Source organism: Lepisosteus platostomus, chromosome 10 (genome assembly GCF_059453375.1).
Source record: "Lepisosteus platostomus isolate fLepPlt1 chromosome 10, fLepPlt1.hap1, whole genome shotgun sequence".
Classification (NCBI taxonomy): domain Eukaryota; kingdom Metazoa; phylum Chordata; class Actinopteri; order Semionotiformes; family Lepisosteidae; genus Lepisosteus; species Lepisosteus platostomus.
In genome coordinates this window covers 30,328,056-30,343,470 of record NC_142620.1, presented here as the reverse complement: position 1 = coordinate 30,343,470, position 15,415 = coordinate 30,328,056, and positions in this window count along the sequence as shown.

Sequence of the window (15,415 nt, the reverse complement as noted above, 5' to 3'; positions counted from 1 at the left end):
ACACGTTTTTGCAACTTTGGTCAACAACATGTAAGTTATAGGGCAGGAACAGAACACTTTTCAAAACGTGTTTTTCAGCCCGAAATAAACGCGTTTTCTCAACCCTTGGAATCACAGTGTAACTGACTGGCTCAGAAGAGCCCACTGAGTCAGCCCTTAACCCCAGTGTGCAGAAGTTGTCAAAACGTGTTTTTCAGCACAAATAAACACGTTTTGGCAACTTTGGTCACCAACATGTAAGTTATAGGGTAGGAACAGAACACTTTTCAAAACGTGTTTTTCAGCCCGAAATAAACACGTTTTCTCAACCCTTTGAATCACAGTGTAACTGACTGGCTCAGAAGAGCCCACTGAGTCAGCCCTTAACCCCAGTGTGCAGAAGTTGTCAAAACGTGTTTTTAAGCACAAATAAACACGTTTTGACAACTTTGGTCACCAACATGTAAGTTATAGGGCAGGAACAGAACACTTTTCAAAACGTGTTTTTCAGCCCGAAATAAACGCGTTTTCTCAACTCCTGGAATCACAGTGTAACTGACTGGCTCAGAAGAGCCCACTGAGTCAGCCCTTAACCCCAGTGTGCAGAAGTTGTCAAAACGTGTTTTTCAGCCCAAATAAACACGTTTTGGCAACTTTGGTCAACAACATGTAAGTTATAGGGCAGGAACAGAACACTTTTCAAAACGTGTTTTTCAGCCCGAAATAAACGCGTTTTCTCAACTCCTGGAATCACAGTGTAACTGACTGGCTCAGAAGAGCCCACTGAGTCAGCCCTTAACCCCAGTGTGCAGAAGTTGTCAAAACGTGTTTTTCAGCACAAATAAACACGTTTTGGCAACTTTGGTCACCAACATGTAAGTTATAGGGCAGGAACAGAACACTTTTCAAAACGTGTTTTTCAGCCCGAAATAAACGCGTTTTCTCAACTCCTGGAATCACAGTGTAACTGACTGGCTCAGAAGAGCCCACTGAGTCAGCCCTTAACCCCAGTGTGCAGAAGTTGTCAAAACGTGTTTTTAAGCACAAATAAACACGTTTTGGCAACTTTGGTCACCAACATGTAAGTTATAGGGCAGGAACAGAACACTTTTCAAAACGTGTTTTTCAGCCCGAAATAAACGCGTTTTCTCAACTCCTGGAATCACAGTGTAACTGACTGGCTCAGAAGAGCCCACTGAGTCAGCCCTTAACCCCAGTGTGCAGAAGTTGTCAAAACGTGTTTTTAAGCACAAATAAACACGTTTTGGCAACTTTGGTCACCAACATGTAAGTTATAGGGTAGGAACAGAACACTTTTCAAAACGTGTTTTTCAGCCCGAAATAAACGCGTTTTCTCAACTCCTGGAATCACAGTGTAACTGACTGGCTCAGAAGAGCCCACTGAGTCAGCCCTTAACCCCAGTGTGCAGAAGTTGTCAAAACGTGTTTTTCAGCACAAATAAACACGTTTTGGCAACTTTGGTCAACAACATGTAAGTTACAGGGCAGGAACAGAACACTTTTCAAAACGTGTTTTTCAGCCCGAAATAAACGCGTTTTCTCAACCCTTGGAATCACAGTGTAACTGACTGGCTCAGAAGAGCCCAATGAGTCAGCCCTTAACCCCAGTGTGCAGAAGTTGTCAAAACGTGTTTTTCAGCACAAATAAACACGTTTTGGCAACTTTGGTCACCAACATGTAAGTTATAGGGCAGGAACAGAACACTTTTCAAAACGTGTTTTTCAGCCCGAAATAAACGCGTTTTCTCAACCCTTGGAATCACAGTGTAACTGACTGGCTCAGAAGAGCCCACTGAGTCAGCCCTTAACCCCATTGTGCAGAAGTTGTCAAAACGTGTTTTTCAGCACAAATAAACACGTTTTGGCAACTTTGGTCACCAACATGTAAGTTATAGGGCAGGAACAGAACACTTTTCAAAACGTGTTTTTCAGCCCGAAATAAACGCGTTTTCTCAACTCCTGGAATCACAGTGTAACTGACTGGCTCAGAAGAGCCCACTGAGTCAGCCCTTAACCCCAGTGTGCAGAAGTTGTCAAAACGTGTTTTTCAGCACAAATAAACACGTTTTGGCAACTTTGGTCAACAACATGTAAGTTACAGGGCAGGAACAGAACACTTTTCAAAACGTGTTTTTCAGCCCGAAATAAACGCGTTTTCTCAACTCCTGGAATCACAGTGTAACTGACTGGCTCAGAAGAGCCCACTGAGTCAGCCCTTAACCCCAGTGTGCAGAAGTTGTCAAAACGTGTTTTTCAGCACAAATAAACACGTTTTGGCAACTTTGGTCACCAACATGTAAGTTATAGGGCAGGAACAGAACACTTTTCAAAACGTGTTTTTCAGCCCGAAATAAACGCGTTTTCTCAACTCCTGGAATCACAGTGTAACTGACTGGCTCAGAAGAGCCCACTGAGTCAGCCCTTAACCCCAGTGTGCAGAAGTTGTCAAAACGTGTTTTTCAGCACAAATAAACACGTTTTGGCAACTTTGGTCAACAACATGTAAGTTACAGGGCAGGAACAGAACACTTTTCAAAACGTGTTTTTCAGCCCGAAATAAACGCGTTTTCTCAACTCCTGGAATCACAGTGTAACTGACTGGCTCAGAAGAGCCCACTGAGTCAGCCCTTAACCCCAGTGTGCAGAAGTTGTCAAAACGTGTTTTTCAGCCCAAATAAACACGTTTTGGCAACTTTGGTCAACAACATGTAAGTTATAGGGCAGGAACAGAACACTTTTCAAAACGTGTTTTTCAGCCCGAAATAAACGCGTTTTCTCAACCCTTGGAATCACAGTGTAACTGACTGGCTCAGAAGAGCCCACTGAGTCAGCCCTTAACCCCAGTGTGCAGAAGTTGTCAAAACGTGTTTTTCAGCACAAATAAACACGTTTTGGCAACTTTGGTCACCAACATGTAAGTTATAGGGTAGGAACAGAACACTTTTCAAAACGTGTTTTTCAGCCCGAAATAAACACGTTTTCTCAACCCTTTGAATCACAGTGTAACTGACTGGCTCAGAAGAGCCCACTGAGTCAGCCCTTAACCCCAGTGTGCAGAAGTTGTCAAAACGTGTTTTTAAGCACAAATAAACACGTTTTGGCAACTTTGGTCACCAACATGTAAGTTATAGGGCAGGAACAGAACACTTTTCAAAACGTGTTTTTCAGCCCGAAATAAACGCGTTTTCTCAACTCCTGGAATCACAGTGTAACTGACTGGCTCAGAAGAGCCCACTGAGTCAGCCCTTAACCCCAGTGTGCAGAAGTTGTCAAAACGTGTTTTTCAGCCCAAATAAACACGTTTTGGCAACTTTGGTCAACAACATGTAAGTTATAGGGCAGGAACAGAACACTTTTCAAAACGTGTTTTTCAGCCCGAAATAAACGCGTTTTCTCAACTCCTGGAATCACAGTGTAACTGACTGGCTCAGAAGAGCCCACTGAGTCAGCCCTTAACCCCAGTGTGCAGAAGTTGTCAAAACGTGTTTTTCAGCACAAATAAACACGTTTTGGCAACTTTGGTCACCAACATGTAAGTTATAGGGCAGGAACAGAACACTTTTCAAAACGTGTTTTTCAGCCCGAAATAAACGCGTTTTCTCAACTCCTGGAATCACAGTGTAACTGACTGGCTCAGAAGAGCCCACTGAGTCAGCCCTTAACCCCAGTGTGCAGAAGTTGTCAAAACGTGTTTTTAAGCACAAATAAACACGTTTTGGCAACTTTGGTCACCAACATGTAAGTTATAGGGCAGGAACAGAACACTTTTCAAAACGTGTTTTTCAGCCCGAAATAAACGCGTTTTCTCAACTCCTGGAATCACAGTGTAACTGACTGGCTCAGAAGAGCCCACTGAGTCAGCCCTTAACCCCAGTGTGCAGAAGTTGTCAAAACGTGTTTTTCAGCACAAATAAACACGTTTTGGCAACTTTGGTCAACAACATGTAAGTTACAGGGCAGGAACAGAACACTTTTCAAAACGTGTTTTTCAGCCCGAAATAAACGCGTTTTCTCAACTCCTGGAATCACAGTGTAACTGACTGGCTCAGAAGAGCCCACTGAGTCAGCCCTTAACCCCAGTGTGCAGAAGTTGTCAAAACGTGTTTTTCAGCCCAAATAAACACGTTTTGGCAACTTTGGTCAACAACATGTAAGTTATAGGGCAGGAACAGAACACTTTTCAAAACGTGTTTTTCAGCCCGAAATAAACGCGTTTTCTCAACCCTTGGAATCACAGTGTAACTGACTGGCTCAGAAGAGCCCACTGAGTCAGCCCTTAACCCCATTGTGCAGAAGTTGTCAAAACGTGTTTTTCAGCACAAATAAACACGTTTTGGCAACTTTGGTCACCAACATGTAAGTTATAGGGCAGGAACAGAACACTTTTCAAAACGTGTTTTTCAGCCCGAAATAAACGCGTTTTCTCAACTCTTGGAATCACAGTGTAACTGACTGGCTCAGAAGAGCCCACTGAGTCAGCCCTTAACCCCAGTGTGCAGAAGTTGTCAAAACGTGTTTTTAAGCACAAATAAACACGTTTTGGCAACTTTGGTCACCAACATGTAAGTTATAGGGCAGGAACAGAACACTTTTCAAAACGTGTTTTTCAGCCCGAAATAAACGCGTTTTCTCAACTCCTGGAATCACAGTGTAACTGACTGGCTCAGAAGAGCCCACTGAGTCAGCCCTTAACCCCAGTGTGCAGAAGTTGTCAAAACGTGTTTTTCAGCACAAATAAACACGTTTTGGCAACTTTGGTCACCAACATGTAAGTTATAGGGCAGGAACAGAACACTTTTCAAAACGTGTTTTTCAGCCCGAAATAAACGCGTTTTCTCAACCCTTGGAATCACAGTGTAACTGACTGGCTCAGAAGAGCCCACTGAGTCAGCCCTTAACCCCAGTGTGCAGAAGTTGTCAAAACGTGTTTTTCAGCACAAATAAACACGTTTTGGCAACTTTGGTCAACAACATGTAAGTTATAGGGCAGGAACAGAACACTTTTCAAAACGTGTTTTTCAGCCCGAAATAAACGCGTTTTCTCAACTCTTGGAATCACAGTGTAACTGACTGGCTCAGAAGAGCCCACTGATTCAGCCCTTAACCCCAGTGTGCAGAAGTTGTCAAAACGTGTTTTTCAGCACAAATAAACACGTTTTGGCAACTTTGGTCACCAACATGTAAGTTATAGGGCAGGAACAGAACACTTTTCAAAACGTGTTTTTCAGCCCGAAATAAACGCGTTTTCTCAACTCCTGGAATCACAGTGTAACTGACTGGCTCAGAAGAGCCCACTGAGTCAGCCCTTAACCCCAGTGTGCAGAAGTTGTCAAAACGTGTTTTTCAGCACAAATAAACACGTTTTGGCAACTTTGGTCAACAACATGTAAGTTATAGGGCAGGAACAGAACACTTTTCAAAACGTGTTTTTCAGCCCGAAATAAACGCGTTTTCTCAACCCTTGGAATCACAGTGTAACTGACTGGCTCAGAAGAGCCCACTGAGTCAGCCCTTAACCCCAGAGTGCAGAAGTTGTCAAAACGTGTTTTTCAGCACAAATAAACACGTTTTGGCAACTTTGGTCAACAACATGTAAGTTATAGGGCAGGAACAGAACACTTTTCAAAACGTGTTTTTCAGCCCGAAATAAACGCGTTTTCTCAACCCTTGGAATCACAGTGTAACTGACTGGCTCAGAAGAGCCCAATGAGTCAGCCCTTAACCCCAGTGTGCAGAAGTTGTCAAAACGTGTTTTTCAGCACAAATAAACACGTTTTGGCAACTTTGGTCACCAACATGTAAGTTATAGGGCAGGAACAGAACACTTTTCAAAACGTGTTTTTCAGCCCGAAATAAACGCGTTTTCTCAACTCTTGGAATCACAGTGTAACTGACTGGCTCAGAAGAGCCCACTGAGTCAGCCCTTAACCCCAGTGTGCAGAAGTTGTCAAAACGTGTTTTTAGGCACAAATAAACACGTTTTGGCAACTTTGGTCACCAACATGTAAGTTATAGGGCAGGAACAGAACACTTTTCAAAACGTGTTTTTCAGCCCGAAATAAACGCGTTTTCTCAACTCCTGGAATCACAGTGTAACTGACTGGCTCAGAAGAGCCCACTGAGTCAGCCCTTAACCCCAGTGTGCAGAAGTTGTCAAAACGTGTTTTTCAGCACAAATAAACACGTTTTGGCAACTTTGGTCACCAACATGTAAGTTATAGGGCAGGAACAGAACACTTTTCAAAACGTGTTTTTCAGCCCGAAATAAACGCGTTTTCTCAACCCTTGGAATCACAGTGTAACTGACTGGCTCAGAAGAGCCCACTGAGTCAGCCCTTAACCCCAGTGTGCAGAAGTTGTCAAAACGTGTTTTTCAGCACAAATAAACACGTTTTGGCAACTTTGGTCAACAACATGTAAGTTATAGGGCAGGAACAGAACACTTTTCAAAACGTGTTTTTCAGCCCGAAATAAACGCGTTTTCTCAACTCTTGGAATCACAGTGTAACTGACTGGCTCAGAAGAGCCCACTGATTCAGCCCTTAACCCCAGTGTGCAGAAGTTGTCAAAACGTGTTTTTCAGCACAAATAAACACGTTTTGGCAACTTTGGTCACCAACATGTAAGTTATAGGGCAGGAACAGAACACTTTTCAAAACGTGTTTTTCAGCCCGAAATAAACGCGTTTTCTCAACTCCTGGAATCACAGTGTAACTGACTGGCTCAGAAGAGCCCACTGAGTCAGCCCTTAACCCCAGTGTGCAGAAGTTGTCAAAACGTGTTTTTCAGCACAAATAAACACGTTTTGGCAACTTTGGTCACCAACATGTAAGTTATAGGGCAGGAACAGAACACTTTTCAAAACGTGTTTTTCAGCCCGAAATAAACGCGTTTTCTCAACCCTTGGAATCACAGTGTAACTGACTGGCTCAGAAGAGCCCACTGAGTCAGCCCTTAACCCCAGTGTGCAGAAGTTGTCAAAACGTGTTTTTAAGCACAAATAAACACGTTTTGGCAACTTTGGTCAACAACATGTAAGTTATAGGGCAGGAACAGAACACTTTTCAAAACGTGTTTTTCAGCCCGAAATAAACGCGTTTTCTCAACTCCTGGAATCACAGTGTAACTGACTGGCTCAGAAGAGCCCACTGAGTCAGCCCTTAACCCCAGAGTGCAGAAGTTGTCAAAACGTGTTTTTCAGCACAAATAAACACGTTTTGGCAACTTTGGTCAACAACATGTAAGTTATAGGGCAGGAACAGAACACTTTTCAAAACGTGTTTTTCAGCCCGAAATAAACGCGTTTTCTCAACCCTTGGAATCACAGTGTAACTGACTGGCTCAGAAGAGCCCAATGAGTCAGCCCTTAACCCCAGTGTGCAGAAGTTGTCAAAACGTGTTTTTCAGCACAAATAAACACGTTTTGGCAACATTGGTCAACAACATGTTAGTTATAGGGCAGGAACAGAACACTTTTCAAAACGTGTTTTTCAGCCCGAAATAAACGCGTTTTCTCAACTCTTGGAATCACAGTGTAACTGACTGGCTCAGAAGAGCCCACTGATTCAGCCCTTAACCCCAGTGTGCAGAAGTTGTCAAAACGTGTTTTTCAGCACAAATAAACACGTTTTGGCAACTTTGGTCACCAACATGTAAGTTATAGGGCAGGAACAGAACACTTTTCAAAACGTGTTTTTCAGCCCGAAATAAACGCGTTTTCTCAACTCCTGGAATCACAGTGTAACTGACTGGCTCAGAAGAGCCCACTGAGTCAGCCCTTAACCCCAGTGTGCAGAAGTTGTCAAAACGTGTTTTTCAGCACAAATAAACACGTTTTGGCAACTTTGGTCAACAACATGTAAGTTATAGGGCAGGAACAGAACACTTTTCAAAACGTGTTTTTCAGCCCGAAATAAACGCGTTTTCTCAACCCTTGGAATCACAGTGTAACTGACTGGCTCAGAAGAGCCCACTGAGTCAGCCCTTAACCCCAGTGTGCAGAAGTTGTCAAAACGTGTTTTTAAGCACAAATAAACACGTTTTGGCAACTTTGGTCAACAACATGTAAGTTATAGGGCAGGAACAGAACACTTTTCAAAACGTGTTTTTCAGCCCGAAATAAACGCGTTTTCTCAACTCCTGGAATCACAGTGTAACTGACTGGCTCAGAAGAGCCCACTGAGTCAGCCCTTAACCCCAGAGTGCAGAAGTTGTCAAAACGTGTTTTTCAGCACAAATAAACACGTTTTGGCAACTTTGGTCAACAACATGTAAGTTATAGGGCAGGAACAGAACACTTTTCAAAACGTGTTTTTCAGCCCGAAATAAACGCGTTTTCTCAACCCTTGGAATCACAGTGTAACTGACTGGCTCAGAAGAGCCCAATGAGTCAGCCCTTAACCCCAGTGTGCAGAAGTTGTCAAAACGTGTTTTTCAGCACAAATAAACACGTTTTGGCAACATTGGTCAACAACATGTTAGTTATAGGGCAGGAACAGAACACTTTTCAAAACGTGTTTTTCAGCCCGAAATAAACGCGTTTTCTCAACCCTTGGAATCACAGTGTAACTGACTGGCTCAGAAGAGCCCACTGAGTCAGCCCTTAACCCCAGTGTGCAGAAGTTGTCAAAACGTGTTTTTAAGCACAAATAAACACGTTTTGGCAACTTTGGTCACCAACATGTAAGTTATAGGGCAGGAACAGAACACTTTTCAAAACGTGTTTTTCAGCCCGAAATAAACGCGTTTTCTCAACTCTTGGAATCACAGTGTAACTGACTGGCTCAGAAGAGCCCACTGATTCAGCCCTTAACCCCAGTGTGCAGAAGTTGTCAAAACGTGTTTTTCAGCACAAATAAACACGTTTTGGCAACTTTGGTCACCAACATGTAAGTTATAGGGCAGGAACAGAACACTTTTCAAAACGTGTTTTTCAGCCCGAAATAAACGCGTTTTCTCAACTCCTGGAATCACAGTGTAACTGACTGGCTCAGAAGAGCCCACTGAGTCAGCCCTTAACCCCAGTGTGCAGAAGTTGTCAAAACGTGTTTTTCAGCACAAATAAACACGTTTTGGCAACTTTGGTCACCAACATGTAAGTTATAGGGCAGGAACAGAACACTTTTCAAAACGTGTTTTTCAGCCCGAAATAAACGCGTTTTCTCAACCCTTGGAATCACAGTGTAACTGACTGGCTCAGAAGAGCCCACTGAGTCAGCCCTTAACCCCAGTGTGCAGAAGTTGTCAAAACGTGTTTTTAAGCACAAATAAACACGTTTTGGCAACTTTGGTCACCAACATGTAAGTTATAGGGCAGGAACAGAACACTTTTCAAAACGTGTTTTTCAGCCCGAAATAAACGCGTTTTCTCAACTCCTGGAATCACAGTGTAACTGACTGGCTCAGAAGAGCCCACTGAGTCAGCCCTTAACCCCAGAGTGCAGAAGTTGTCAAAACGTGTTTTTCAGCACAAATAAACACGTTTTGGCAACTTTGGTCAACAACATGTAAGTTATAGGGCAGGAACAGAACACTTTTCAAAACGTGTTTTTCAGCCCGAAATAAACGCGTTTTCTCAACCCTTGGAATCACAGTGTAACTGACTGGCTCAGAAGAGCCCAATGAGTCAGCCCTTAACCCCAGTGTGCAGAAGTTGTCAAAACGTGTTTTTCAGCACAAATAAACACGTTTTGGCAACATTGGTCAACAACATGTTAGTTATAGGGCAGGAACAGAACACTTTTCAAAACGTGTTTTTCAGCCCGAAATAAACGCGTTTTCTCAACCCTTGGAATCACAGTGTAACTGACTGGCTCAGAAGAGCCCACTGAGTCAGCCCTTAACCCCAGTGTGCAGAAGTTGTCAAAACGTGTTTTTAAGCACAAATAAACACGTTTTGGCAACTTTGGTCACCAACATGTAAGTTATAGGGCAGGAACAGAACACTTTTCAAAACGTGTTTTTCAGCCCGAAATAAACGCGTTTTCTCAACTCCTGGAATCACAGTGTAACTGACTGGCTCAGAAGAGCCCACTGAGTCAGCCCTTAACCCCAGTGTGCAGAAGTTGTTAAAACGTGTTTTTCAGCACAAATAAACACGTTTTGGCAACTTTGGTCAACAACATGTAAGTTATAGGGCAGGAACAGAACACTTTTCAAAACGTGTTTTTCAGCCCGAAATAAACGCGTTTTCTCAACCCTTGGAATCACAGTGTAACTGACTGGCTCAGAAGAGCCCAATGAGTCAGCCCTTAACCCCAGTGTGCAGAAGTTGTCAAAACGTGTTTTTCAGCACAAATAAACACGTTTTGGCAACTTTGGTCAACAACATGTAAGTTATAGGGCAGGAACAGAACACTTTTCAAAACGTGTTTTTCAGCCCGAAATAAATGCGTTTTCTCAACTCTTGGAATCACAGTGTAACTGACTGGCTCAGAAGAGCCCACTGAGTCAGCCCTTAACCCCAGTGTGCAGAAGTTGTCAAAACGTGTTTTTCAGCACAAATAAACACGTTTTGGCAACTTTGGTCACCAACATGTAAGTTATAGGGCAGAAACAGAACACTTTTCAAAACGTGTTTTTCAGCCCGAAATAAACGCGTTTTCTCAACTCCTGGAATCACAGTGTAACTGACTGGCTCAGAAGAGCCCACTGAGTCAGCCCTTAACCCCAGTGTGCAGAAGTTGTCAAAACGTGTTTTTCAGCCCAAATAAACACGTTTTGGCAACTTTGGTCACCAACATGTAAGTTATAGGGCAGGAACAGAACACTTTTCAAAACGTGTTTTTCAGCCCGAAATAAACGCGTTTTCTCAACCCTTGGAATCACAGTGTAACTGACTGGCTCAGAAGAGCCCACTGAGTCAGCCCTTAACCCCAGTGTGCAGAAGTTGTCAAAACGTGTTTTTCAGCCCAAATAAACACGTTTTGGCAACTTTGGTCAACAACATGTAAGTTATAGGGCAGGAACAGAACACTTTTCAAAACGTGTTTTTCAGCCCGAAATAAACGCGTTTTCTCAACTCTTGGAATCACAGTGTAACTGACTGGCTCAGAAGAGCCCACTGAGTCAGCCCTTAACCCCAGTGTGCAGAAGTTGTCAAAACGTGTTTTTCAGCCCAAATAAACACGTTTTGGCAACTTTGGTCACCAACATGTAAGTTATAGGGCAGGAACAGAACACTTTTCAAAACGTGTTTTTCAGCCCAAAATAAACGCGTTTTCTCAACCCTTGGAATCACAGTGTAACTGACTGGCTCAGAAGAGCCCACTGAGTCAGCCCTTAACCCCAGTGTGCAGAAGTTGTCAAAACGTGTTTTTCAGCCCAAATAAACACGTTTTGGCAACTTTGGTCAACAACATGTAAGTTATAGGGCAGGAACAGAACACTTTTCAAAACGTGTTTTTCAGCCCGAAATAAACGCGTTTTCTCAACTCTTGGAATCACAGTGTAACTGACTGGCTCAGAAGAGCCCACTGAGTCAGCCCTTAACCCCAGTGTGCAGAAGTTGTCAAAACGTGTTTTTCAGCCCAAATAAACACGTTTTGGCAACTTTGGTCACCAACATGTAAGTTATAGGGCAGGAACAGAACACTTTTCAAAACGTGTTTTTCAGCCCGAAAGAAACGCGTTTTCTCAACTCTTGGAATCACAGTGTAACTGACTGGCTCAGAAGAGCCCACTGAGTCAGCCCTTAACCCCAGTGTGCAGAAGTTGTCAAAACGTGTTTTTCAGCACACATAAACACGTTTTGGCAACTTTGGTCAACAACATGTAAGTTATAGGGCAGGAACAGAACACTTTTCAAAACGTGTTTTTCAGCCCGAAATAAACGCGTTTTCTCAACCCTTGGAATCACAGTGTAACTGACTGGCTCAGAAGAGCCCACTGAGTCAGCCCTTAACCCCAGTGTGCAGAAGTTGTCAAAACGTGTTTTTCAGCACAAATAAACACGTTTTGGCAACTTTGGTCACCAACATGTAAGTTATAGGGCAGGAACAGAATACTTTTCAAAACGTGTTTTTCAGCCCGAAATAAACGCGTTTTCTCAACCCTTGGAATCACAGTGTCACTGACTGGCTCAGAAGAGCCCACTGAGTCAGCCCTTAACCCCAGTGTGCAGAAGTTGTCAAAACGTGTTTTTAAGCACAAATAAACACGTTTTGGCAACTTTGGTCACCAACATGTAAGTTATAGGGCAGGAACAGAACACTTTTCAAAACGTGTTTTTCAGCCCGAAATAAACGCGTTTTCTCAACTCTTGGAATCACAGTGTAACTGACTGGCTCAGAAGACCCCACTGATTCAGCCCTTAACCCCAGTGTGCAGAAGTTGTCAAAACGTGTTTTTCAGCACAAATAAACACGTTTTGGCAACTTTGGTCACCAACATGTAAGTTATAGGGCAGGAACAGAACACTTTTCAAAACGTGTTTTTCAGCCCGAAATAAACGCGTTTTCTCAACTCCTGGAATCACAGTGTAACTGACTGGCTCAGAAGAGCCCACTGAGTCAGCCCTTAACCCCAGTGTGCAGAAGTTGTCAAAACATGTTTTTCAGCACAAATAAACACGTTTTGGCAACTTTGGTCAACAACATGTAAGTTATAGGGCAGGAACAGAACACTTTTCAAAACGTGTTTTTCAGCCCGAAATAAACGCGTTTTCTCAACCCTTGGAATCACAGTGTAACTGACTGGCTCAGAAGAGCCCACTGAGTCAGCCCTTAACCCCAGTGTGCAGAAGTTGTCAAAACGTGTTTTTAAGCACAAATAAACACGTTTTGGCAACTTTGGTCACCAACATGTAAGTTATAGGGCAGGAACAGAACACTTTTCAAAACGTGTTTTTCAGCCCGAAATAAACGCGTTTTCTCAACTCCTGGAATCACAGTGTAACTGACTGGCTCAGAAGAGCCCACTGAGTCAGCCCTTAACCCCAGTGTGCAGAAGTTGTCAAAACGTGTTTTTAAGCACAAATAAACACGTTTTGGCAACTTTGGTCACCAACATGTAAGTTATAGGGCAGGAACAGAACACTTTTCAAAACGTGTTTTTCAGCCCGAAATAAACGCGTTTTCTCAACTCCTGGAATCACAGTGTAACTGACTGGCTCAGAAGAGCCCACTGAGTCAGCCCTTAACCCCAGTGTGCAGAAGTTGTCAAAACGTGTTTTTAAGCACAAATAAACACGTTTTGGCAACTTTGGTCACCAACATGTAAGTTATAGGGCAGGAACAGAACACTTTTCAAAACGTGTTTTTCAGCCCGAAATAAACGCGTTTTCTCAACTCCTGGAATCACAGTGTAACTGACTGGCTCAGAAGAGCCCACTGAGTCAGCCCTTAACCCCAGTGTGCAGAAGTTGTCAAAACGTGTTTTTCAGCACAAATAAACACGTTTTGGCAACTTTGGTCACCAACATGTAAGTTACAGGGCAGGAACAGAACACTTTTCAAAACGTGTTTTTCAGCCCGAAATAAACGCGTTTTCTCAACTCTTGGAATCACAGTGTAACTGACTGGCTCAGAAGAGCCCACTGAGTCAGCCCTTAACCCCAGTGTGCAGAAGTTGTCAAAACGTGTTTTTAAGCACAAATAAACACGTTTTGGCAACTTTGGTCACCAACATGTAAGTTATACGGCAGGAACAGAACACTTTTCAAAACGTGTTTTTCAGCCCGAAATAAACGCGTTTTCTCAACTCCTGGAATCACAGTGTAACTGACTGGCTCAGAAGAGCCCAATGAGTCAGCCCTTAACCCCAGTGTGCAGAAGTTGTCAAAACGTGTTTTTCAGCACAAATAAACACGTTTTGGCAACATTGGTCAACAACATGTTAGTTATAGGGCAGGAACAGAACACTTTTCAAAACGTGTTTTTCAGCCCGAAATAAACGCGTTTTCTCAACCCTTGGAATCACAGTGTAACTGACTGGCTCAGAAGAGCCCACTGAGTCAGCCCTTAACCCCAGTGTGCAGAAGTTGTCAAAACGTGTTTTTAAGCACAAATAAACACGTTTTGGCAACTTTGGTCACCAACATGTAAGTTATAGGGCAGGAACAGAACACTTTTCAAAACGTGTTTTTCAGCCCGAAATAAACGCGTTTTCTCAACTCTTGGAATCACAGTGTAACTGACTGGCTCAGAAGAGCCCACTGATTCAGCCCTTAACCCCAGTGTGCAGAAGTTGTCAAAACGTGTTTTTCAGCACAAATAAACACGTTTTGGCAACTTTGGTCACCAACATGTAAGTTATAGGGCAGGAACAGAACACTTTTCAAAACGTGTTTTTCAGCCCGAAATAAACGCGTTTTCTCAACTCCTGGAATCACAGTGTAACTGACTGGCTCAGAAGAGCCCACTGAGCCAGCCCTTAACCCCAGTGTGCAGAAGTTGTCAAAACGTGTTTTTCAGCACAAATAAACACGTTTTGGCAACTTTGGTCACCAACATGTAAGTTATAGGGCAGGAACAGAACACTTTTCAAAACGTGTTTTTCAGCCCGAAATAAACGCGTTTTCTCAACCCTTGGAATCACAGTGTAACTGACTGGCTCAGAAGAGCCCACTGAGTCAGCCCTTAACCCCAGTGTGCAGAAGTTGTCAAAACGTGTTTTTAAGCACAAATAAACACGTTTTGGCAACTTTGGTCACCAACATGTAAGTTATAGGGCAGGAACAGAACACTTTTCAAAACGTGTTTTTCAGCCCGAAATAAACGCGTTTTCTCAACTCCTGGAATCACAGTGTAACTGACTGGCTCAGAAGAGCCCACTGAGTCAGCCCTTAACCCCAGTGTGCAGAAGTTGTTAAAACGTGTTTTTCAGCACAAATAAACACGTTTTGGCAACTTTGGTCAACAACATGTAAGTTATAGGGCAGGAACAGAACACTTTTCAAAACGTGTTTTTCAGCCCGAAATAAACGCGTTTTCTCAACCCTTGGAATCACAGTGTAACTGACTGGCTCAGAAGAGCCCAATGAGTCAGCCCTTAACCCCAGTGTGCAGAAGTTGTCAAAACGTGTTTTTCAGCACAAATAAACACGTTTTGGCAACTTTGGTCAACAACATGTAAGTTATAGGGCAGGAACAGAACACTTTTCAAAACGTGTTTTTCAGCCCGAAATAAATGCGTTTTCTCAACTCTTGGAATCACAGTGTAACTGACTGGCTCAGAAGAGCCCACTGAGTCAGCCCTTAACCCCAGTGTGCAGAAGTTGTCAAAACGTGTTTTTCAGCACAAATAAACACGTTTTGGCAACTTTGGTCACCAACATGTAAGTTATAGGGCAGGAACAGAACACTTTTCAAAACGTGTTTTTCAGCCCGAAATAAACGCGTTTTCTCAACTCCTGGAATCACAGTGTAACTGACTGGCTCAGAAGAGCCCACTGAGTCAGCCCTTAACCCCAGTGTGC